The 26455-nt window shown below is 42.1% G+C and overlaps 1 pseudogene; it reads right to left on the bottom strand.

Annotated features, from left to right (window-relative positions):
• Nucleotides 1-16846: 16846 nt before the first annotated feature.
• Nucleotides 16847-26149, bottom strand: LOC114617078 (annotated as a pseudogene).
• Between the last annotated feature and the right edge of the window lie 306 nt (nt 26150-26455).

Genomic DNA, 26455 nt, shown 5'->3' with positions numbered 1-26455 from the left:
AAGATCCATGGCTTCACTAGGCCTGGGTGGTTGGCTAGGGTTGCAGTATCAGGCATGTGCTCCCTCATGTTGAGAGGGACTTAAGTCCAATTAGAGAGCTGTTGGTTACTGTCAAGGTGTTTGTGCCACTACTGCACCGGTAGAGTTTTCATGCCTTGATTGTTATTGATGTGGTTCATCGGATTCAGAGCTGAGTAAGACTGTTGGGTGTTTCCCACCTTGGAGAGTTTTCATGGAACCTTCTGGAATCATGAAATCTAGTCACCACAGGAGGAGAATTTCAGGTCAACCACAGCTCAGGGGCCCTGGGCTTTGTCTGAAGTACCATGGTGTCTTCAGCAGCAGGTACTTACCTTACACCTCTGGGAATAACCAAGGGCAATAACAACAGCCTAAAATGTTTTGTGAGTCTTTTAGACAACCTGAACATTTTAGTTTCAAAATTAGATTTTGGTGTTTCTAGTAAAAACCTCATAAGGCTGACTAACCTTTTGCCAAACACATCTCTAGCTGAGAAGCAGGGCGTCTTTCACAGAGTGTGCTTCATTTGCAACTGAATTCATGAGTTATCAGAAAAAGTATTGTGCTTTTTAAATATAAAAAATACTTTACTCATTACCACATCAATTTCTCAAAAGGTAAAATTTTAAAATCATATTTGTCATTCTTATTCTTTTTATTTATTCTAACATTTATATTATATTTTATCAAGTTTTGTTCATGGTTGTATCCTTTAAATCTACTATATTACTTAGTTTTGCGTGAAAGAATTAATAAGCTGTAATGTTCTCTGTGAATAAGGGTTTTGATTCCAAAATCAGGCTTTGACTAATGAATTTCTTTTAATCCTATGATAATTCTTATCATTTCCTCTAAAGGAGATAATTTTTTCCTTCCCTTCCTACAATGCCTTAACTCAAGACAGCAGACTAGAATACTCCTTTGACATATAAAATATCCCTCATTGTTTTATGTATATGTACTTATATTCAAGAGATTGACTTAAAATGATTCCTGGCATTTTTTTTTAATTTGTGAGTTTATTTCATGTGTAGGAGGGTTTTTCCTGCATCTATATATGTGCCCCATGTGTGTTTCAGGTGCCTGCAAAGGCCAGAAGATGGCTTCCCGCCCCAGTAACTGGAGTTACAGCTAACTGTGGGCCACTTTGTAGGTGCTGGGAACTGAACACAGATCCTCTGCAAAGGCAGCAAGTGCTTTTAACTACTAAGCCATTTTTTCAGCTTCTTGGCTTTCATTTTTTTTTTTTTTTGCTGAAGGAAAGTAGCAATGTCAGGTCACCATCTGTCCAGCAGAGAGCTGGTAAGGACTCCTGTGATGGAACTTAATGTTGAGGTATACCAAGGGGGATTGGGAAGGACTGCAATCATTGGTAGCTAAGTAGCTGGATGCTAAAATTGTCTTTATGTAGCTTAATGTAGCAGAGGTGTTGAAGAAACTGAACTTCTAGGTATCTTTTTGCTGCCTTTGGCTCAAGTACCTTGGAGAAATGAACCAAATCACTCTAAAATTCACATCTCTAACTCATAAAATAGGGATATTAATAATGATCCCAGAGTCATTCTGGGTATCAATTTTCTGTTGTAAAGTAACAGAGAATCTCAGAACTTGATTTAATTGTCATTTGCTCATAATTTGGATGGGTTTTAGCTGGACAGTTCTGTGCATCTCCCCTAACCCCAGTACTCAGCCACATCCAATTGCCTGGAGTGTTTCCTGGACTGAGGTAATCCCAGATGGTCTCTTTCACTTTCATACAGCAGCCAGCTGGACTTTCAGCAGAGCATCTCAGATCTCTGCTGCTTTGGCATCATAAACTAGCTTTTTCACTTGGTGTCCTGGTTATCCTTAATTGTCAACTTGATACAAGTCAGCATCATCTGAGAGGAGAAGCCTCAATTGAGGTATTGCCTGGATCAGAGTGGGCTGTGGGCATGTTTGTCTGGGATTGTCTGGATGATTCATTGATGTAGGAGGAGAGCACAGCCTTGGGCAGATGGTACTAGGCTGAATACATAAGACAGCTAAGCACGAGCCAGCAAGCAGTATTCTCCCATGGTTTCTGTCTTGAGTTTCTACTCCCACACCCCTCAATAATGGATTGTGACTAGCAGTGTAAGATGAAGTAAACCCTTTGCTCCTCTAAGTTGTCGTTGGCCATAATATCTTATCGCAGCAACAGAAAGCAAACTCGAATGCGTGGTAGATAACAATAATGACAGGATGGTAAGCTCCAGTGATTGAGAGCTTGCCAGTCTTCCCCTTGAACCACATTTGCTGCCTTGAGAGTCAAAGCAAGTCACATGGCCAAGTCCAAGGTCCACCAGAAGGAAACTATATGAGTGACGTTTGGTTTATGTGGGACCATTAGGGCAAAAATATGCTCAGTTTATCCGTCAAGTCTGACCACGCATGGAGAATGATTCTTAAAGTATTACATAAGTTTTGTGCAGCATACGTGCACATATATGAATGAGGTGGGAGTAAAGGGAGGCATAAAGCCTGGAAACACAAGTACACACTCACACTGGGCTATAGTCCTAGAAATAACTATTTAACTTTACTTCTGAATTTGTTAAATTACAAATACTTAGCTCTGGTTGACTCCATGCAAGCTCTGGTGTTGTGTACTGGAACTTGAGTGTTGTGATGACTTGAGAGAGAAGAACCTTAGGCCAGAAGATGTGAAACTTAGTGTATCACAGCTACAGTACTTTGGTGCATGCAGAATATATCCACCTACGTAGTATCTTAGGCACTCATCAGTGTCAGGAGACTCATTCTATCTGAGTTTAATTCAGAAGTTAAAGGATGATGGTTAATGTCAGACTGCTTTTTATATATCCTGACTATGATGAGAGATTCTGGAGTTGGCAATCCACCTGAGGCCCAGCTAATGAGAACAAGAGCTATCACTGAAAGGGATTAAGGTCAATGCCAAGGACCCAAAGGAGGCAGACACAAAGACCAAACAAAATCAGCAAACAAAGGTAATGGGGCGAGAGAAACAGTTTGCATATGAATTTGGACAGAAACTCAGGCAAGTTATACAAATACTTTAAAATTCTCCTGTCTCAAGTGCCCTTAAAGCTGGTCCTAAAGGAATCTTAGGAAGTAGGGAGATGTCGTGGAAACTTAGCAGCTATCCTGACACACTGCATCTCAGGTCTGAATGCTGCCCTGCCATAGAGGTAGAGGCTGTTCAACTTGTTAAGTTAGGAACAGGGTCGACGGAGGTGAAAGTCATAGGTATCCGAAGGTGGTTGCAAATGCCCAGTAGGACAACAGTTCTCTACTGTCACTAAGAACAGGAATGCACAGCCCTGGCCTTACCCCAAAGACTGTGAGGTTAGCACATTTGACACAGTGTCCAGGAATTTGCATGTTTACTAAACAGCTTAGTGCCAATGATATAGCATCTGCTGCCTCTTCTAGTACACATGTGGCTACTTAAATTAACTTGAGTTAGAATTTAGAATTTAGCTTCTTCACTGTTCTGGTTTTCTTTCTATTGCTGTGGTCAAAAGCAAGTTGGAGGAAAAAAGGGTTTATTTTAGCTTGCAGGTTATAGTTCATCATCAAGGGAAGCTAAAGCAGGAACTTAAGAGAAGATCTTGAAGCAGAGACCAGGAACACTGCTTGTTACCTCTGGCTAGGATATATATATATATATATATATATATATATATAGTGTGTGTGTGTATACATACATGTACATGTACAATACACATATACATATGCATGCATACACACACACACACACACACACACACACACACCACACATATTGCCTGAGACCAGCTGCCTAGAGGTGGCAGTGCCCATAGTGGGCTGAGTTCTTCTATATCAATTAACAACTGACAATTAAGAAACGATCTCACCGCCGTGTTTACAGAACAAGCTCATCTAGGCAATTCCTCAGTCAGGTTCTTTGTTCCTAGGCAACTCTGAGTTGGACCTGAAACTATGACACCTGCCTGTATTAGTCACTTTTCTTACCACAAAATACTTGGCAGAGGCACCTAAGGGGAATGAAATTAATTCTGCCTCACAATTTCAGGGGGTGCCATAAGTCATGAGGAGGAAGCCATGGACTTGTGGTTTCTACATAGGTATGGTGGTTTCGATCTGAAATGTCTCCTGCAGTCTCCTATGTGTAAACACCTTGACTCAAGTTGGTAGCATTGTTGAGAAAGTTTATAGAAACCAATCGGCCTTTGACGTTTACATCCCTTTCCATCCCTGCTTCCGGTTACGTTCGCCTCTCTTTCCTGATTCATCATAATGTGAATAAACAATGCCAGAATCAATTCAGCACACTCAGTGTTTCAGAACCATGGACAACAGCACGCAGAGCTGTCCCTTCCCTCAAGGGGTTTAGTCATAATCTAGTGCAGAAGTCAAAGCTGGTGAGAAAACAGACAAGCAAACAACCACTCCCACCCTGCTGTGTGGCTAAAGTAATGGACTCAAGGCAGCAAGATGTATCGACACAAGAGACTTTGGAAACTTCACTCCATAATCTCATGGCTCAGTTGTATTGACTTTGGTCTCTGCTCACATTAGCTATTCTTGAAGAGAAGGAAGGCGAAGGGAACCTTGAGCCGTTTAGAATGGGTCATTAACAAATACCACATATATTGATGTAGGGCTCTGAGGTAAGAGAGACATGAAGCAAGAATGTCTATCACACATCTCAGCGTCACCATCTAAACAGGGTTCAGCAAAACTGTGCAAATCCAGCATCGAGAGAAGCTTGGAGATTTCTAAACATTTGTAAACAGAATTGCAACTAAATATCTGGACCATGGCAGCTTCTGTGTCAGTTTCTGAGAGCTAGATTATAGATGTTTGCCTCTCTGCTGGGAACTTCTTTTTCTTTCTTCAGTTGTGAGCACTGCACTTTCTATAGGTCACAGTGTTGCTGTTTGCTAGAGATAAGTGAGTTTTTCAAAGCACTAATTTCAAACTTTCAAATTACAATGTGCTGGTCTATTAGAGAATGTAGGTGGTCATATAATTTCCCATATCTATGTATCTATATGCATATATGTATATACATTATACACACACACACACACATATATATCTTTTTTTTACATAGGATTCTGGAGGTTTATACATATTTACATACATGTATGCATGCATGTGCAATTGCATGTGTACTTTGTGTGTATGTGTGTGGAGGACTGAGTTTTCCTCAGTTCTTTTCCACGTTATTCATTGAGAGGGAGAGTCTCCTCATTGACTCTACTCATTGAACACAGCGGTCATATTCAGTGGCTAGTCTAGCTAGCCAGCTTGTTCCCAAGCACCCCACTGTCTCTGAGCACTGGAATTTCAGGAAATCCACATGGCCACCTAGCATTAAGATGGGTGCCAGAGATCCCAACTCTGCTCCCCATGCTTGTACAGTAAGTGACCTATCCACAGAGTCATTGACCCAACCCCATAAGCTGTATTTTAACTAGCACTTGTGCAGAATAATGCAGAACCAATGGAGGGTTAGGGTTCAAATGCCTGTCAGGTCATTTTCTGGAGACTCAGTGTTGATCAAAATTCAGCTTCTTTAAGTCTCGATGACCTCACGTGTAAGTGGGGATAACGGTGACTTTGTATGGATATTGTGAGGATTAGAGGCTCCATGCTTAGCTCTCAAATGGTTCAAGTGATTTTATATTATATTTATTTTTGGCTAGGAAAGAATCTAAAAGCACCCCTTCATGAAGAAAACTATGCTAATCTAGTATTTGCATGCCAATTTAATATGATGCACAAATGATAATGAGTGTTACTGTGAAACCTACTAAATAAAAGATAAATCCACATCATATTACCTTGATGTCATTAATTACTTTGAAGATAATTATTTTAGGATATGTAACAGAAGATTATATGACTGTAGAATGGATTACTTTCAAACTTAGAAAGAAACCAGGCATAGAGACATATACATGTTAGCCAAATCAGTCGAGAAACTGAGGCAGGAAGGCTGCTCAGGAGTCTGAGATCAGCCCAGAAAACGTAGCAAGATCTTGTTTTCAAAAATTGAGAGACATCTCCATCATTTAAAAAAACTTCATGAGGCTTGATGCCCTAGTGTAGGAGAATGCCAGGGTGGGGAATCGGGAGTGGGTGGGGGAACACCCTCATAGAAGCAGGGGGAGGGAGGATGGAATAGGGGATTTTTGGAGGGGAAACTGGGAAAGGATAACATTTGAAATGTAAATAAATAAAATATCCAATAAAAAAAAGCTTCATGACAAGAGGAAAATAATTTCCTTCCAATTTACTCTGAAAGCATAGCCTTTCTTACTGTGTGCATGGCTTATTATCTCATTTCAACTTAGGAGAAAATGTACCCTTCAGAGAATATATTTTAACTTACCATGTTTTGATCTAACATGTTACTTGTTAAAATAATAGTAGTGAAATAATGTTAAAATAACAGGAGGGAGAAGGACTGTAATTTCAAATTCTTTTTCTCCTGTCACTTTGACACAAATGTATTGTTGAAGGGTAGAGTCTCCCTCAGAAACCTTTCTTCCTTGCTTTTACGCCAAGAATCAGGAAATAAAATAGATATCACTTGGGCTTTTTCTAGTTCTTATATTTGTCTGCTTTCGGAGATAGAAGTTTTTAATAATTTGGAAGATTTTTTAAAGGTTTATTTGCTACAAGCATATCTTTGTAGTAAAACAGAATGCATCACCTATACTCATTTATTACTCAAAGTTACATCTGTTTGCTGATTTTTTGTGTGTGCATGTGTGCATATACCTGTGCAAGTGTGTACACACTCGCACCTGTGTATGCATGTGCATACACAGTACCTGTGTGTACACACTCGCACCTGTGTATGCATGTGCATACACAGTACCTGTGTGCCGCATGCACACATGTCATGACACACACGTGGCAGAGGATGGCTTGCAGAAGTTAGTTCTCTCCTTCTGCCTTGTGCTGTTTCCTGCTGAGTCATCTCTCCAGCCCCTCATTAATTACTTTTGTAGTGATTTTGTCTTTTCTTCTGGGGAAATGAAGTTTCTCTTTCCCTCCCATTACAGTGATCTTCTTGTAACAGGTGCATCAGAGTGTTGTGGTTCTTTGCACTTGACAAATGTGGACAGTTGTTCACCATGGCGACTGTGGCTATTCTTTCTTGACAGGTCTGATGAATCTTTTGCTTTTGAAGCAATATGTCTCACTGAGGCACTCGGTGGTGATTATGCAGTGCAAAAGAAAATGAGATAATATATTTCTTTTTTTGAGGTAATGTATTTCATCTTTATAAGTTAAAAACCACAATATTCTTTTTATGGAGATTCAATAGAAAAATGATAACCTGTCATCTTGCATAGCAGGTTTTTGAATGCCTATTAAAGCAAATTGCCTAGGGCTTTCAGTGAGAGCTGGTCTATATGGGAGGAGATATTCAATCAAGTTGGTTTGCCTTGCTGGCCACGTTGAAATGAGTGATGGGAAAGCAGGTGACAAGAGACACGGTCTGCAAAATCCCACCACTGAGATTTGAAAGGAGAACAATACAGAGGGCCAGGTTTTAGTTAGAAGGAAATCGGAGAAATGAACTGTCACCCACAATAGTTAATCTTCATTGCCAGCTCACTGGAGTTTGAGCCACCTGGGAGACACACCTCTGAGTGTGTCTTTGAGGTGTTTCTGGAGGGGGGGTATTTCCAGATGTTTAACTCAGGAGGGTAGACTCATTCTGTATGTAGGAAACACTACTCATGGGCTGGGTCCCAAACTGAATAAGAAAGGACCAAGGAAAAAGCAAGCAGAACACCAGCACTCATCTTTCTCTGCTTTCTGATGGTGGGCACAATGTGGCCCACGGCTTGACCTTCCTGTTATCATGTCTTCCCTGCCATGTACTCTCAAATCAGCAGCCAAGATAAAGTCTTCATTATTTCTTGTCAGGCATTTGGTCATAACATGAAAAGTCACCAATATACCACCCGAGTCAAGAAACCAAACTCTGATATATTCTGGTCACCGGTTTATATTCATTCAGCTACACTCCCATACTCCTTACCTCCTGGCTAAATTGATGCTACGTTACTGACCTCATAGTTTTGTCCTTATGTATTTTAATCAAATGCATTATTTAATGTTATGGAAATGGGCTTAGATACTGTATTTACTTGTGTTTAACTTCTTTGTATTTCTGAGACCCGCCCTTACTGCTGCATGCTGTTGAGTTCTTAAATTTCCATTGTTGAATACTATGCCAACATGTGATCCTTCCTCCTTGCTACCGTGCTGCTCTTGATTGACATTTATATTGGTTTTAGTTTCTTTGTATTAGTAACAGTGGGTGTAATAAGTTTGTGCCTGATTCCCTGTTCATGACTGTCTCTAGAGAATTATTTTGTAATGGCAAATCTGGATCACACATGGTATACTGTCTCCTTGTCAAGTCCCAAAGAAATCTGGGACATCTCAGTACCCATGAGTCCTTCCAGAACCTCTGAAGCAGCTCCTTACTCTAAGCCCAGGGGCTGGACTTTGCTTCTCTTTCCCAGCTCCTGATCCTATAGAAACTAGCCATTTTGGCTATGTGCTTTTTTTTTTTTTTTTTTTTGGCTTTTTGAGACAGGGTTTCTCTGTGTAGCCCTGGCTGTCCTGGAACTCACTCTGTAGACCAGGCTGGCCTCGAACTCACAAACTCAGAAATCCGCCTGCCTCTGCCTCCCAAGTGCTGGGATTAAAGGCGTGCGCCACCACTGCCAGCCTATGTGCTCTTTTGGTTTCTATGCACTGTCCTGGTTCTCTTGGTTCCTACATGCTTTCTTGGCTCCTGGTCCCCTCCCCTGTACTCCCTCTCTCTTCTCTTCCTCTTTCTTCCCCTACCCTGTCTTCTCATGGACCAGTTCAGTTTGGACCCTTCCAGATGCCTCTGGATGTACTCTCCTTCATATCTACAACAAAACCTCCTCAACCCCACTTAGGAGCAGAAATGTCCTCCTTTTCATTCACCCTGCCCTGCCTACACACTGTATAGTGTAAGTGTGTGCACTGACCCGCTTGGATGAGTATGGAGGTCAGAGGCTAGCTGTTGTATATCTTCCTCAATCTTATTTCCTGAGAAAGAGTCTCTTACTGATCTAGAACTTTCCACCTTGGCTAGACTAGATGGCCAATAAGCCCCCAGGACAGAGCTGTCCTCCGCCCTTTACACCCAGCACTGGGGTTACAGGCACATGCGGCCATTCCCAGCAGTTTATACAGTTACTGGGTGATCTGAACTCAGGCCCTCAAGCTTGTACAGCCTCTCCCTAGCCCCACAGGTGTCAGATTAGTTGTCATTGCTGACCCTTTCATTCCTTCTGCTATGTAGAAGAGGTCATTAATAGTTATCCTTCTACATTTCTAACGGGACTAAGGTTGTCGGGACCAAAGTGAACCCGAATTCAAATCCAGGTAACAACATCTGATGACCCTGGCTTAATAGTCTCAGCTCATGGAGTTCTTATGATCAAATAATTCAGTGTATTAAACGATGCCCATATTAACTTATTCACACTGCTACCAAACAATACCATATACTGGTCAGTTTACAAACAACAAAGACTTCTTAGTATTCCAGAGGCCAAGATTAAGGTACATTGGTATGTGGTGAGGGCCTGCTTTCTGGCTTACAGATGATATTTGTTTGTTTGTTTGGGGTGTGTGTGTGCACGCACGAATTCTCATATAAGAGAAAGATTGATAGGAATTATTGTCAGTGTCTGTTCTTGTGCTAATCCTGTTCATGAAGGTTCTGACTGTCTAACTTAAGCATTTCCCAAAGCCCTAAATTCATAATCACATCACTATAGAGCTTAGTATTTCAGCATATGCAATTAAAATATGTCTTTTTATGATGCACGCAAGTCTTACATCACTTATCCACATAAGAGCAAACTGAGGGACAGATTACTTCTATTTGTATCTGGGAATATTCTGCTGGTCTGGTTATGAACTGTAATATTGGGATATGTAGAACTTTATCTTTTTTATTCAATAAATATTTAATACCAGAAAACTTACTTCTGGCTTTCCTTAAAGGCAGACAGGGTTTTTTGTTTTTGTTTTGTTTTGTTTTTGTTTGTTTGTGTGTTTTGTTTTTTAGGTAACTGAGATGTGTAAACATGGTCTCAAGTTCTCCAACACTTTTCTCTTTGATAACTTATTTTTTTGTTTTTGAGACAGGGTCTCACCATATAGACCTGACTGTCCTGGAACTAGCTGTATAGACCAGGCTGGCCTTGAACTCAAAGATACTTGCTTTGCCTCTGCCTCCTGAGTGCTAGGATTAGAGGTGAGCTCCACCACTCTGGTTATACTTGTCCCTCTGAAAGATTCATTTCTCATTTCCTTGTAACTGAACCAACCTGGATAGCTTTGGTCTGTAGAATGTAATATAATGACACAATGCCTATTTTGAACTGGGTCTTTAAGAGACTGGGCAGCTGGAGAGATGGTTTAGCAGTGAAGACCACTTGCTGTCTTTGCAGAGGACCCAGGCTTGGGTCCCAGCATCCCTTGGAGGCTTGCAATCATCCTTGGTTTAAGTCCTAGGGGACTGGTGCCCTCTTTAGGCCTCCACAGGCACCAGGCAAACATAAAATAGGCAGACAAAACACACAAATAAAATAAAAACAAATCAGTTTGTTTTTAAGATGATACTTGATCTTCTGATTATAAGTCAGCCATCATGCTCTAGGAGAGGTGCAGTTGGTGAAAATCTTTTCCCACTCTGTCGGCTGCCACCTTGTCAGGATGGCGTCCTTTGCCATGCAGAAGCTTCTCAGTTTCATGAGGTTTCATGATGTTTTCTTCAGAAAGTTGTCTCCTGTGCCAATTAATGTAAGTCTTTTTCCAACTTTCTTTCCTGTCAGGTTCAATGTGTCTAGTTTTATGTATGTCTTTGATCCATTTGGAGTTTAGTTTTGTGCAGGGTGGTAAGTATAGATCTATTCAAATTTTTCTACATGCATCCATCCAATTTGACTTGCACCATTTATTCAAGATACTGTCTTTTTTCCTGTGTGCATTTCTGGTCTCTTTGTTAAAAAAAAATCAAGTGTCCATAGGGGTTTGGATTTATGTCTGGGTCTTCAATTTGATTCCATTGATCAGGATGGAGTTTTTGTGTCATTATCAATTACTATAGCTTTGTAGTACAAATTGAAATCTGGTGTGGTGATACCTCAGCAGATGATGATGATGATGATGGCGACAATGATGATGGTTCAGGATTGTTTTAGCTGTCCTAAAGGGATTATATCCAAAATATATAAGGAACTCAAGAAACTAGATATCAAGAAAGCAAATAGCTCAATTTTAAAATGGGCTACAGATCTAAACAGAGAATTCTCAATAGAGGAAACTCAAAAGACTGAGAAACACTTTAATAAATGTCCAACATCCTTAGCCATCAGGGAAATGCAAATCAAAACTACTTTATGCCCAGCAGAATGCTGAGATCAACAAAACAAGAGGCAGCTGAGGCTGGCGAGGATGTAGAAGAGGTGCGCTTGCTCCACCAGTGCTGCTGGGAGTGGACAGCCACAGTGGAAATCAGTGCGGTGGTTCTTTGGGGAGATGGGAATGGATCTACCTCAAGATCCAGCTATACTACTCTTGGACATATACCCAAAGGATGCGTCATCCTACCACAGGATGCTGCTATATCTCTGTCTCCCACCCCCAAAACCCTCTAAGACAGGGTTCCTTTGTGTAGCCCTAACTGTCCTAGAACTGGCTCTGTATATCAAGCTGTCCTTGAACTCACAGATATCTGCCTGCCTATGCCTCCCAAGGACTGAGATGAAAGGTGTGTGCCACCACTGCCTGGCTAGGCTAGCTGCTCTATTCCTAAGAGCCAGAGATTGAAAACAACTTAAATGTCCCTCTTCAGAAGAATGGATAAAGAAAATGTGGTCCATTTATACCATGTTAAAAAAATGACATGAAATTTGTAGGCAAGTGAATGGAACTAAAAAAAAAAAAAATCATCCTGAGTGTGGTAACCCAGGCTCAGAAGACAAACATGGTATTTATTCACTTATTTGTGGATATTAGCTTTGAAGTCTATGATAACCAAGCTACAATCCATAGAACCACAGAGGATAGGGAATAGAGGGAATAGATAGATCTCATTAGGAAAGAGAAATAAAATAGGTAGTTATAGATGGATGGGCAGCATGGGATGGGAGAATCAGTGAGGAGGGGGAGCTAAGAGGGGATTGTGGGAGGGATTTTTTTTCGAGACAGGGTTTCTCTGTGTAGCCCTGGCTGTCCTGGAACTCACTCTGTAGACCAGGCTGGCCTCGAACTCAGAAATCTGCCTGCCTCTGCCTCCCAAGTGCTGGGATTAAAGGCATGCGTCAACACTGCCTGGCTTGTGGGAGGGAGTTTTATACCCTCCAGATATACATATATGAAGGTGACCTAAATGAAGATCATCAAATAATGGGAGAAACAGAGTTCCAAATGGCCATTTCTTGTCATCAAAGGAAGTTTTTAGTACCAGGACTGGGTTACATTTAATAGAGTTCTTGGCCAAAGGAATCCCCAAGCAATCTAGACATGTTGCCAAGACTACAGGTTGTTCTCTACAATCTGACAGCTAGACTCCATTGCTGAAGATAACCTTACATAACTCATTGAATGTGGAGAAGTTGAGTTGGTGTTTACATAGAGCCTTGACCAATACATTCCAATATCTTTGGTACCCTGAACTTTGAGAAACATCTTCAAGGCCCTCTCTCTGCCTTGTGGACTGTGAGTTTAAGATGACTCCAGGTCACACTTCAACAGCAAGTTTTCCTCATGGAACTTAAAACGATAGCCAAGAGCAGTTGTTATTGTAGAAATGTTTGACTAGGCAAAAATAAAGAAGTTACTACTACTCAAGTTACTACTACCCGGCGTCAGCCAGCATCAGTACATGCCCAGCTGTGCTTCAGTCCTGTCCCAGCTACTTTTTCCCCTGCTCCAATGCACAATTTTGAAACAAACTTCAGATGCAATGTTGCTTCATCTGTCAGTACTATACTTCTTTATAAAATTTTAGTCATAGAACAAAATCATGTCTAAAGTAGTTATCGGTAATTTTAGAGACAGTTTAAGTATCCTAAGATAATAACTTGGCCCCAATACTATTACTAATGTCAGTATTAACTGCCTTAATGCATTAGCTATCCTTAGTCACACAGAGTGAAGCCATCCAGTGATTCATCCTCACTTGACACACAGTGCTGAGAGAGATTTAAGGCTCACCTACAACTTTCTATGCTTTCTGTCTCTTTGCGTTAGCATTATGTTAGCATCAAATAAGATCACTGAGAGCACTGATCTCTGGAGATTAGCGCTTCTTCACTGGGGGGAGTTGCTCTCAATATCTGCCCCATCTTTATGAAGGCTTTGCCCGTCTACATCGAAATACCAGTAGCCAGCTATCTTTTTTGACTCCTATTTTAAAAGTGAGAAAAAAACCAATATTGTCAAGACATGTTCAGACTTTATTGAGATATAAATTGCATGTTATAAAGCTCACCTATTTTAAGGAGACAATTCAATGGCTTTTGAAAAATGTGTGTAATTACATAAAAGCTACTATAACACACACACACACACACACACACACACACACACACTATTTAAAAGTTTCCACATGTCCCCACTTATACTCTACTGCTTGGACCACTGTGCTTTCTGTTACAATGTACTTTTCTAGAATTTCACGTGCATGGAATCTTTAGGCTGGCTTCTTTGCTGTACCCCTCCGATAGGTGCTGAGGATTAGACCTAGGGCCTCACATGCTACTGAATCTGTGAGCTACACTGGATTTTTTTTCATTTAACTTAATACTTCTGTTTTTCATTGCTTGTACTGCTAGGTTTTTTATTTGCCTTTGAATGCTGCTGTTCCTTGCACATGACAACATTTACCCATTATAGGTGGGGAATACTCGGGTTGCTTACAGTTTAGGGCTATTATGAATGAATATTCTCTACATTTAAGAATAAATCTCAAAAAAAGACCAAAAAAAAAAACCCCAAAAAGAATAAATCTTCCTGTTGATTTTTGTTTTTATTTCTTTTGAATAAGAATTGGCAATTTGTTTTCCATATTGGGTGAACCAATTTGATTCCTTACTAGAAAACTATGAACGTTGTAGTTTTCCCAGTATGGTCCCAGACCTTCTCAGTCTGTAACGTGGACCCTTCTGGGACTCGTACAGTAATGGCTAATGATGTACCAGCTCAGGGGTGACACAAATATCTTCACAGGCATTTTACTCTGTGTAATTTCTATTTGTGTCTCTTGGTCATTTTGAGAATCAGATTGTTCCTCTCGTTACTTTGTGTAAGTTACGTTTATTCTAGACATAGCTCCTTATCAGACTTAAATATTTTTAAACATCTTTTTTGAGTTGATGGCTTACTTTTGCCCGTTCCTAGCAATGATTTTTTAAAAAATAATAAAATGTATCTATTTTTTAAATAAAATCATTAGTTTTTTTCTTTGAAAAACTGTGTTTTTTGTGTGTACTACTAAAAATCTTTTCTTGAGACTATTCTCAAGATGACCCCTGCCCGATGCCCTTCAGCCCGGGGAAGGGGCGGGTGAGGACAGATCATGCCTGAGACAAGCCCCAGGAAGCAAGCCTGAGATAACTCCTGCCAGTGCCACACAGGCCAGAGTGGGCAGACCAGGCACCCCCTGTCTGGTACGATAGAGTGGGTCATAGCACTCTTGAGACAACTTCTCAGACAAGTCAAGACACCCAGAGACTCCAGGCACTATTAAGATGAGCAAGTGAGTGGTGGAGAGATGCCAGAGAAAGAGAAGCAGAAGGATGTGCGCACAATGAAGAGAGGGGGACCTGGAGACTCGAGGGTAGTGAGGAACAGCCTATTGTGAGTAGCTTATGATGCCACCTAAGGCCATAGTGAGGTCCTGGCCTGTGTCATCACCGAGGGCCATGTCTGGGTCTATTACCACCAAAGACCAGGCAGATGTCCCTGGTCTGAGCCGCCACCTGGAGCCATGTTGATGACTGAAGATTGTGCAGTATTGGCCCCACCCCTTCCCTGAGCATCATGGGAGAGCTGGCTCTGACAGTATGAGAACAGGAGAACTGGCCCCACTCCTTGCCAGATCTAGTACTTTGGAGCATGGGGCCTGCACTTCACCCAGGAAACTCCGTAGAACTAGCTCTGGTTGCAGAAGTTGTGGGTGAACTGTTCCTCAGGGTGTGCGGGTTGGAGAGCTGGCTCTACCACTTGTCTGTCATGTGCTGGCATGGATGCGTGAGAGATGCCCTTGCCCTTGTCCCTTGCCACCCTCAGCAGGTGGGGAGCTGGTCTCTGAGCTGCAGAACTGGTACTTCCTGCTCACTGGCTACAGCTCTGGAGAGCTCGCCCTGGTGATGAGGCTGTGGGAGAGCTCACAGGCTGACCAGCTCAGATACCACCCAGGCCTAGATCCAGGGCTTTGAGTTGGCCCATCGCACCATCTACCCCATGATGAGCTGCTGGAGTGAGTGAAGGGGCTGGCCCTACACAGCCAAAGCTGCAGCAGCTCCATGCCACAGGGCAACAACTGGACATCCGAGAGGAGTCCATCCCAGTGAGGAAAGCCAGCGACCTCAAACCAGATCAATGCTCACTGCAATGAACATTTGCAAGTAAATAAGTGTGAACAAAAGGGTATTCTGTGGGACACATTGTGACACACTACAGCTTCCACAACAAGATTTTTGTTTTTTTCTTTTGTCGGGGGAGGTTGCAAGGTCCTCTAGGGTGGGTACAAGGGGACAGGAAGACGAGTGAGATTGGGGTACGTGATGTGAATGAAGTTCCCAAAGACTCAATTAAAAAGTTAAATATAAAAATCTTTTCCTAACTGAAGGTCAGTCAGATTGCAGTTTTTGCTTTATACTTAGGATTCTGATACATCTAATGCGCATTTTCGCACATAATGCATAAAAATACATATATGTAGGTGTGACATAGGGTGGAAGTTCATTTTTATTTTCCATATGGATATTCAATCTTCCAGCACCATTTGTAAAGGTCATTCTTTCCATATTTAATCGTTCTGGCACCTCTGATGAAAATCAGTGGGCCATATGTGTTTGCGCCTATTTCTGGAGTCTCCGTTCTGTTTCCTTGATTTCTGTCTATTGTTAGTTAATTTCACTCTGTCTTGGTGACTGTGGTTTTCTGTATAATATGTGAATTTCTACACAAAGTACCTCTAGGTGGGTTATTGGAATTGCATTGAATCTACTATAGAAGCTGGGACAAGGAGAACAGATTAGAGCAGTCACCTCGAGGCCCATTATCACCAGGCTGCTGTAGCAATTCTTCTGTCTCTTGAAACTCAGTGCAGAATGACTAGGGGTGCCTGTCCATATTTTATTTTCATGCTCAGTAGATCTTTGTCAAGCACTAAGGAGCTTTCAGCCTTCCTTAATAAGTTACAGGGAGAGGTCTTCCCAGAAGTTTATAAGGGCAGGTATTGAGATTTGAATGTATTCATGTTCTTCAATCATTCATCCTACAAATATTTATTAAGGCACTCTATATACAATGGAGTAGGTGCCTGGGTAGCATTAATCAAAGCAGATGAACATGCTCTAAGAGGTTGCCTCTTAGTCCTGTAAGAAGCTCTAGCTAGCCTTGTTTCAAGGAAGAATCTTAAGAAGCACTCTTCCGTGCCTTGACCTAGTACAATTGACAATATGAATTATTTGTTTTTGTGGAGACTAGGATGCCCCCAAACTAGCTGATTCTGGCCTTGAACTCATGATCCTTCTGCAGCCACCTCCTGAATGGCTGTATTACAAGCTTGTGCCACCTTGCTGGGGTCATTTAAGAATTTACCTGAAGAAAAATCAAAGATATAGCCAAGCTTTATGAGATAATGTACGTATAACATTTATGCTAATACATTTTAGGGACAAAATTTAATACTTAATAATAGGAAAGTGATTAAATAAGTGGTGGCATAGTCATTTGGCATATTGCATAATTGCTAAAAATGTAAATATAGAAGACTGTAAGACCATAGGTAATTAAAAATGCCAAATAGTTTTCTAGTCAGGTTGAATTAAGTTTGTCTATTAGCAGCGTTTGAAAGCATCTGTCTACAGTTAGCCTTATTGTAGTTTAAGGAAAACAGAATGCAGGCTGCCCCAGGTGTGTGTGTGTATTGTTTACTATACCAGAAGCTAATGAAGAGCCCTCCATGACATCTCATTTTTACTTTCAGTTTTTTTTTTTGTTAGTGGTACTAGTAAATATCTGTTTATCTGTTCAGGTTCTGAGTTTCCTTTGTGAGATAATTTTCTTTTTTAGAGGAAATTGGAGTTAAATTTCTTGAGAAGGCAAAAACAAAACTGTCTACTGTTCACTCTGAGAGAGAGAGAGAGAGAGAGAGAGAGAGAGAGAGAGAGAGAGAGAGAGAGAGAGCGCGCAAATGCAAAGCCTTGGGAGTAAGTGCACCTTGTTTAGGAGATGGAAGAGTTGGCTTTCAGGAAGGGGGGAGGTGAAGTTGGTGTTGGAGATGCTGGGGGCGTGGGGAGGCAGTGTAAGCTCACAGGAGCCTTAGATGAAATGCTAACAAGTTTGGAATTTTTCTGTAGGTAACTAACAGGGATAGAAGATGTGAAGGTAAGGCGTAATGAAGACAAGCTACTTTTCTTATTGGTCCTCTGTCTATCCACAGTCAGGCTGCGGAAGGACATCGATGTAATATCTGAGCCACTTCCGCACCTCAGATCACTTGCATTTGCTCCAATGAGCTTGAGCAGAGCAAACCCAATGACTCCGAGCACCACTCCAAAGGGAAGGAAGACAATTATAGCTCCAAAGAGTAGAGCAGTCAGCAAGATAGGAGGAAGGACACAATCCAGCAAGAGGCCATTGCAGTAGGACAGAGAGGGGTCTACGCCGGTGCAGAAAACTGCAGAAGTCAGTGCACTCTGTGTGGTCTGGGCTTCTGGGAGAATGGACGTTGTTCATAGAATCTGGAAAGATTTGAAAAGAGAGTTCCTTTGAGTGGGAAATCTAAAGGTTTTATTTAGACAAGATAAAGGCAACCCGGGAGATGTGTGGAGCACGTGGACCATGCCACAAGAGGAACTGTCCTGAAACTGGTGAAGTAGAGCATGCTCAAACCCTGGAAATCTAAAAACCAGAGACTCGCAGGAATGGAACTAGCTCCCTCCTGTTTCTGTGCCTGCCTCTTGTAACTACATGTACATGTACCCAACCAGGTGGACACAGATGGTCAGTCATGTAGCACAGCACTGGAATTCTTCCCCATGCAAATGAAGCATCTCAGTAGCCTTAGCCCTCAGCCAATGACCTTCTCCATGCCTGAATATTCTCACACCCGTCCCCCAAAATGTATAACCCTTGGTTCACCCTGAATAAAATGTATGTGTTCAAGCCCACCCTGAATAAAGAAGTACAAACAAGCTAAGAGTAGTCCTGCTTCATTAAAGATCGTTAGAGGCCTTTGCCTAAAAGAGCTGTAACACTAAGATTCTTGGAGAAGCTCCCCTCCCCCACTGCACTTGCTCCCAACTAGACCAAGATCCTGCTCATTCCAGACTTCGCCCTGTCATCTCCAAGCCTTTGTACTAGCATCATCTGGACACCCCAGGAGGAGTGGAGGAACCTGAGATCACTGAGATATCCTGTGGAAAGTTAGAAATATATCAGTACGCAGGTAGACACTTGGGCTTGGAGGTGAGATTTGTACTTTGACGGTAAACAAAAAGGTGGGTTATATTGCTGTAATGGAATTATCAGAACAGAGAGTGTAGTCAGAAAACCTCACAGGTCAGAGATGTGCGTGTACCTTAGAGAATAGGTGCCGTCATCAGTGGAAGAGGAACTGGTAAAGAATCCAAGCAGAGAAGCCCAGAAATCTAAGTGAAGCTTTCTAGGCAGGGATGGCCAACTTCCACAAATGCTGTTGAGAGTCAGGGAGGAAGGACACACGGGACTTCTTTGGACTTCATGGGAAGGAAGACAACTGTGATCCTTCAGAATGTGACTTATAGAGTGACACTGCTGCTGGCCCGTGCTCAGCCTCTCCCTCTCAGTGGAGTTCTTATCACTGGAATTTAAACACAAAGTCTCACCATGTCTTCCGCATCGCCATAGCTGCTTCTGTTCCCGCCCTGGCTGTCACCACCAAGCTTGATAGGTTTATACGTGGCTCCACTTTCCTCACTCAGTCTCCATTCTCCACTCTCCCACTTCCCCCTTCTAGTTTTACTTTTTACTGATCCTGCTGGGACCAGGGCCACGTGGTCTTCCAGTCAGTCTGGGAAGCTGGAGCAAGAATGCCATGAGTTGGCTCAGTCAACGGTTATTTGTCACAAGTCTTGGAATCTGAGGCTTCCACTGTTGGGTTCTTGGTGAAGGAATTTTCCTGGTGTATAGAAAGCTTCCTTTAGAGTGAGAGACAGAGAGAGGTGAGAGTAAGTGAGCAAGTCTGTCTATCTATCTATCTATCTATCTATCTATCTATCTATCTATCTATCTATGCTCTACCTTCATAAACTCCCAAAGCCCTCAGCTCCTAATATTGTATTTAGAATTAGGGGTTCAACATATGCATTTTGAGGGATACATTCATGCAGTAGCATCATTGATCCTGTTTGTTGTGCGGCAAACCCGTTTTAATCCTCATCACACCAACAGATGAGGACGCGAGGAGACAGAGTAGCATTCTGTGACAACCGGAGCAGACACACGCTTATTTCTCAGGTGTACTTCTGTTTCTCCTTACGGGCTAATGCCCTCTCTGATCTTCTATTCATAGGCATCTCCAGAATGAACTCAACTAGCTTAGTTGCTTTATTTGTTATCTGTCGACTGCTGGCTTCCTGCTCTCACATCCGGTCCTGACCACTCTGTTTAAGTTGAAGGTACTGAAATGTTGGCTAAGGAATTGCAAGGTTAGAAGTGCTGGGCAAGGGTCTTACTGAGATGAACTTAGACATTTTGGCTGAAATATGAGAGTATATTTCTGCTTTTGTCTAAGACCTTATGCAACCTTTCTAAAGATTCTGTGAGTTGTGTTATTCATACAAGTAACTTGTGAGCACATTATTTTGTAAACCTCTACCCTCAACTCCAAATACAACACAATCCATCAAAAGTAAATAGCACTGCAAAATGAATGTGTATGCTCTCTAGATTCTTGTTTTGTTTTTTCTTTCATGTTGGAGATGAAATCAAGGTCTTGCACATAAGGGGCAGGTGCCCCACCCTGATGGACAGCTCTAGTTATTTTCTGGAATTTTGTCTATATATCTATCTGTTCCATATGTACTTATTGAATGGTAATGGTATTGCTTTTGGTTTATCAGCCCACGTGTCCATTGTAAAGTGGCTGTAAGTAGTTACAGAAGAACAAGTGGTTAGGGCACGTAGAATTCTGAGAGAGGTAGAGAAGCAGAGGAATACATCTTTCTTTTCTAGATTGGAGGAGGGGGTCAGGAATTAAGACACCTCTTCTATGTGGAAGATAGACATTTGAGCACAGGGGCTTCCAGAGACAAGCCGGATGACAGGATAGGAGGCTTTGCCAGGTGGAACATTAGTTAGAATAGCCTGGGGACAGGGAGTAAAGTATAGAGAGTAAATGATTGTAGTTCCACAGAAGACCCCCACCCTCCTGTTTGTAATCAGAAAATATCAGTTAGCAGAAGTGGAAAGGTATCCTTTATGTTTTGTTTATATCTTGGGACAGGGATGCAGAGACTAAGCACCAGCCATCTGGGAATTCACACAGTAGGCGCTGTGATGCTAAAACCCCAGGGACACAGATATCTAAGTCAGGGGAAGGAAGCATGCTTAGAACTGTGCGGAGAATAGTGATCAGATGACGCATTGGAAGACCAGGCTCGTTGAGTATGACAGTGCAGGAAGGGTGGTGGCACCTGTGGAGACATGGTGACAGGCACTCGTATATGTGGAACCACCTCACAGGCCCTGGCGATTCTCTCTCCCCCGCAGGTTCATGGGGCCACTGATGTTCTATTCTGTAACCTAAGGCATTTAAGTAGCTTAAATGACTCCCTGTCTATTGGAAAAGAGTATTAGCCTGCATTTGTCACTAGGGTGGGGACAGTATGACTATTAAGTCATGTAGTACATGTAAAGTCAAGTAGTAAGAGATATTCTAGTGACACTCTTTAAATAATTTTCTATACATTTTTAAGGTTCTTAATTTACTCCATCCCATTATCCTTAGCTCTGGGCTAAAGGCGTCCCCTTTCTTTCCAGCATTAATAAATATCTTTTACATATTTTTATAACTTTATCTCTCGGCTTTGTCATCGCAGCAGGTTCTGGATATGTATTCAGTTTCTTGCTCTCCCTCAGAGTGCACATGCTCACACACACACACACACACACACACACACACACAGAGAGAGAGAGAGAGAGAGAGAGAGAGAGAGAGAGAGAGAGAGAGACTAAATGACGCTCTGAAGACACTGTTGTTCGCTTTCTGGTGTGCCCCATTTGAGTGTTCCATCGGCCTCAGCAGGCAGGGAGGAAAGGTCGTCTTTGCTTCAGTACCTAGTCTAAATCAGCTGACCTGCTTGTCACATCCATCATCAGGAACACATCTGACATTTGCTTCCCTTACCACTGCAGTCTCCCTGCGTCTCTCCGTGGCTGCTGCTCCTCGTCATCTGTTGCTCTCCAGGCTCCTCTATTACTGACAAGCCATGCAGGGAGGAATTTCTCTAGGGGTAGGATTTAAAAAAAAAGTCATGGTTATAAGCATACCATGTGCACAGTTTGTGTCTGGGTTAGCCTGTCTTTGTAACAACCCCATGGCTGTGCCAAGATATTGCTTAAAATGTGAGTTAACGTATCCCAAACTGCCTCTTGTGAGTTACTAATATATTAAATAGTCCGAACCAAAACAACAGCAGCCCGTGTTACAATAGCTCTAAAAGGACAGGCGTAAGCCAGTTCTTTTTGCTCATACATGATCTTATTAAATTTCTTTTAATTCACTTTTCTGAATATAATTCTAATTATAAAAATTGTATTTCTCTATAAAAAACAGATCTCTCTCTCTCTCTCTCTCTCTCTCTCTCTCTCTCTGTGTGTGTGTGTGTGTGTGTGTGTGTGTGGTGTATGACTGTATATGTAGAGTAGACGTATAGGTTCACCTGACTGCTGCCATTTGGTCCCGACTGGCTGGCCAGCAGTCCCCAGGGCCTGCCTGTGTGTGCCCACTGGCACTGGCACTGGGCTTGCAGACTTGAGCCTTTATGCCCAGCTTTCATGTGTGTGTTGGGGATCCTTATGCACTTCGTCCACTCAGCCACTTCCTAGCTCCTTGGGCTTTCTCACTTTTTAAAATTTGGATGGCTCCTTTGCTGGGGCATATATGATACATATACAAGCATATGATACATATATGATACACAACACACACACACACACCCATAATATATTCCTTAGCCACATTTTCAATGGCTTCCAGTAATACATATTATTTGCTTTTCTTGGTATTTCCTCATCATGTCAACTTTTCAATTTTTTCAAATTAAACATGAGCTTGTGTGCTGATTTAACTTAGACTTCTGATAAGCATAATGTCTCTATTTATAGACTTTACTTAGCATTCAGGAGTTTATTGTAAAATTTTCTCTTATACTGACGCTGTTCTTTCTCTGATTAGTGGAGAGGCATGAGCTATCAAAAATATAACTTCATTAAAGCCCTCAGGACAAACAGGTTGAAATAGGAGTAGTTCATCTGCCATAAGAAGATTGTCTTTTATATCAAGAGATACATTTCTTGTAATTATGTTGACACTAACTATTATCAATATTGGGCATATTTGGTTTCAGTCTTTTTTATGTATGTTGTTTTCAATATTTTTAAAATAACAGATAGTTTGGACACGGGAGCAAAGGAGAGTGAGCATAAGGAGTGTGTGCCCTACCTGAGGACACAAGTTGGGGGAGCTATGCAGCAAGTGACCTGACTGTCCCCGCACCTCTGAAACCAACTGCGTCTCCACTTCTCACGCTTTATGTCTCTTAAAATTTATTTATGTTATCCATATGAGTGTTTTGCCCTCACGTATGTATGTGCACTGCCCATGTGCTTGGTAGAGTGGAAGCCAGAAGAGGGCATCAGAAACCCTGGAACTTGAGTTACAGATGGTTGTGAGCTGTATGTGTGTGCTGGGAACTGAACACTGGTCTTCAGCAAGAGTATGTACTCTTAACCTTTGAGCCATCTCTTCAGCCCCCTCTCCCTATGTCTTTTGGGAAATTGAATCAAGCTATTTACTCTTGAAAACAAGATGTTGTCATAAAAATTAACACCCCTCCCTTTATAACAAAATATGCAAGCCATATGTAAAATGTTCCAGATTTCCCCAAGTATCTTTTTATAATAGCTATTTAAAAATACCGTTTTAATGATATAGTTTATTTATTTTGTGTTCATGTATTGGGAGGGTCACACATCCCATAGCACTTGTGTGTAAGCCAGAAGACAACTTTCAGGAGTTAGTGTTCCCTGTCTGTCCACCATGTGGGGCCCAGAGATTGAACTCAGGTTGTCAGGCTTGGTGACACCTACTTTTACCCACAATGCTGTCTGGTCAGCCCAAGAAACAGGTATGTTTTTAAAAATCAAGACAATGAAAGACGACTACTGGGTTGTTATATTTCTTAAGAGTCTTTTCTAAATATGTCAGGGCTGGGAATTGAACCTGGGTCCTCTGTAAGAGCTGAGTCATCACTTCAGCTCTTCTTTTTATATTCTTAAAATCCAAACAAGCATGTGACTTCTAAAACATTCCGGTCAGCTCATAGGCATAGACTTAGAGAATGCTGGTTCTTCCCTCTGTAGATCTAATGCCTATAAGGTATTGTGGCTTACCACATGCTACATTAAAATTCTAGTCTTATTTTTTGACTACGTGAAAGTCTGTGTGGAGCTGTGCACATGAGCGCATGTGCCTGGACAGGCATATTTTACTTTGGTGTGACAAATTTTGTAGCTCCAAAATGGTTAGAACTATCTCTGACTTTGGTAGGTTGTGTCTCATGGAAGGCTCATTGAGGTTTGCATCCCCATTACAAGGTTTGTTGACAGTTTTGTGGGTAGTGTGGTATCGCATAGGCACTGCCTATGTGTTTCCCAAATCAACTCCGTCCTGGATGGGATGCTGATAACCTTGGTGCTGATGAGTCTTTCACTAATGACAGTCTACACTTCTGTAGTATGTAGGTAAGAGCTGTAAGCGTGGATCAGTGAGGGAGCTGAGTGTTACAGGACAGGTATGGCAGTATCTGTTCTAGAAGATAGCATTGACAGATGAGTCCATAGAAGAGGTTCATGTGCATCTTTGGACAGCCAAATTCAGGGAAATGAGAGCCTTGATCACCCAGAGTACTGTCATTACTTATTCACTATTGCTTGACATTAATTAACCCCAACTCCTTTTAAATGGCCCACTGTCATGGAATGAGCACTGATCAGCAGCAAGCTTTCTCTTGGATGATACTTTGGTTTTATTGCAGTTGAAGTTAATATTGAAACATTGTCACTGCAGTCTACTAAGTATTTTCTTTTCTTGATAATAGGTTAAATCTGTTTTTAAAGCCTAATAGTTTAAAAAAATAAGTTCTAAAGTTTGAAATACCTCATATTCAGGAAGATTTAGACAAAGCGTTAACTTTCAATGAGTGTTAAAGAGGCCCATGAGATGGCTCTGCAGCTAAAGTGGCTTGCTGTACAGGCCTGGTGATGTGAGTTCGATCCCTGGAACCCACAGTGGAAAAGAAGATCTGGCTCTTGAGAGTAATGCTCTGACTTCCACATGTGCCATGGCATGTGTATCCATAGTCACAATGTACATCATGTTTACACACACACAAAGTGATAAGTAAAATCATTTTTAAATGACTAACTGCATTTTCCTATTATTTATTTATTTATTTATTTGTTATCTTGGGTGCAAAGAACTTTATTGATGGTTTTCAAGAGAGTAATGCTCCCTAGGCCCCTCCCGTTATTGTGGGGGTCTGATATGGAAACTGTGAGGGAGATACTCAGTTTTGGGGGCTGAGTTGGTGTAGGGACTCTTCAGCAGCCAAGAGCCTCTCTCTTGCTCTCTTGCCTTTGTGGGGTGGATGTGGTCCAGGGCTTCTTACTCTTTGGAGACCGTGTAGTCCATGAGGTCCACCACCCTGTTGCTGTAGCCATATTCATTGTCATACCAGGAAATGAGCTTTACATAGTTGTCATTAAAAGCAATGCCAGCTTCAGCATCAAAGATGGAGGAGTGCGAATTACTGTTGAAGTTGCAGGAGGGAACCTGGTTCTCAGTGTAGCTCAGGATGCACTTTAGTGGGCCCACCCATGTCTATACCGTCACCTTCTTGATGTCATCATATGTGGCAGCTTTCTCCAGGCAGAATGTCAGGTCTACAGTGGATACATTGGAGGTAGGAACACAGAAGGCCATGCCAGTGAGCTTCCCGTTCAGCTCTGGGGTGACCTTGCCCACAGCCTTGGCAGCATCAGTGGATGCAGGGATGCTGTTCTAGCAGCCCCATGACCATCACGCCATAGCTTTCCAGAGGGGCCATTCACAGTCCTCTGAGTGACAGTGGCTGTATGGACTGTGGTCACGAATCCTTCCATGATGCCAAAGTCTTCACGGATGACTTTGACCAGGGGGGCTAAGTAGTTGGTGGTGCGGGGATCATTGCTGAAAATTTTGAGTGAGTGGCCATAATTCTTATGGTTCACACCCATAACAAACATGGGGACATCAGCAGAAGGGGCAGTGACGATGGCTCGACCCTTCAAATGTAGGATCTAGCCTTTTCCATGTGGTAAAGACTCCAGTAGACCCCACAACGTACTCAGTACCAGCATCATCCCATTTGATGTTAGTGGGATCTCTTACCTGAAAGACCATGATGGGCTTCCTGTTGATGACGAGCTTCCCATTCTCAGTCTTGACTGTGGGTTGAACCTTGGCATGGGTAGAGTCATACTGGAAAATGTAGACCACGTACAAAGAAAGGGTCATTGATGTCAATGATCTCCACTTTGTTAAATGATGTAGCAGCTCTGGTAACCAGATACCAAATATGACCAAATCCATTCAACTCCAATCTTTACCATCGTGTCTCAGGGATGAGGTTGTGCCAAGGACCAGCCTCAGCTTGGAGAGGGGTTCTGAGAGAAGGGATGTCTGGGAGTGGTGAAACAAACAACTTGAAGTCAAATCATGGGTCCAAGCTAATGGCTTATGTTCTACTCTGTAAAGAACACTTTACAGATTGCTTTCTCTCCCTCTCCCTCTCCCTCTCCCTCTCCCTCTCCCTCTCCCTCC

The sequence above is a fragment of the Grammomys surdaster genome, unplaced genomic scaffold, assembly GCF_004785775.1.
Source record: "Grammomys surdaster isolate TR1022 unplaced genomic scaffold, NIH_TR_1.0 134, whole genome shotgun sequence".
Taxonomy (NCBI): domain Eukaryota; kingdom Metazoa; phylum Chordata; class Mammalia; order Rodentia; family Muridae; genus Grammomys; species Grammomys surdaster.
This window is presented reverse-complemented; position numbering and strand designations above follow the sequence as displayed.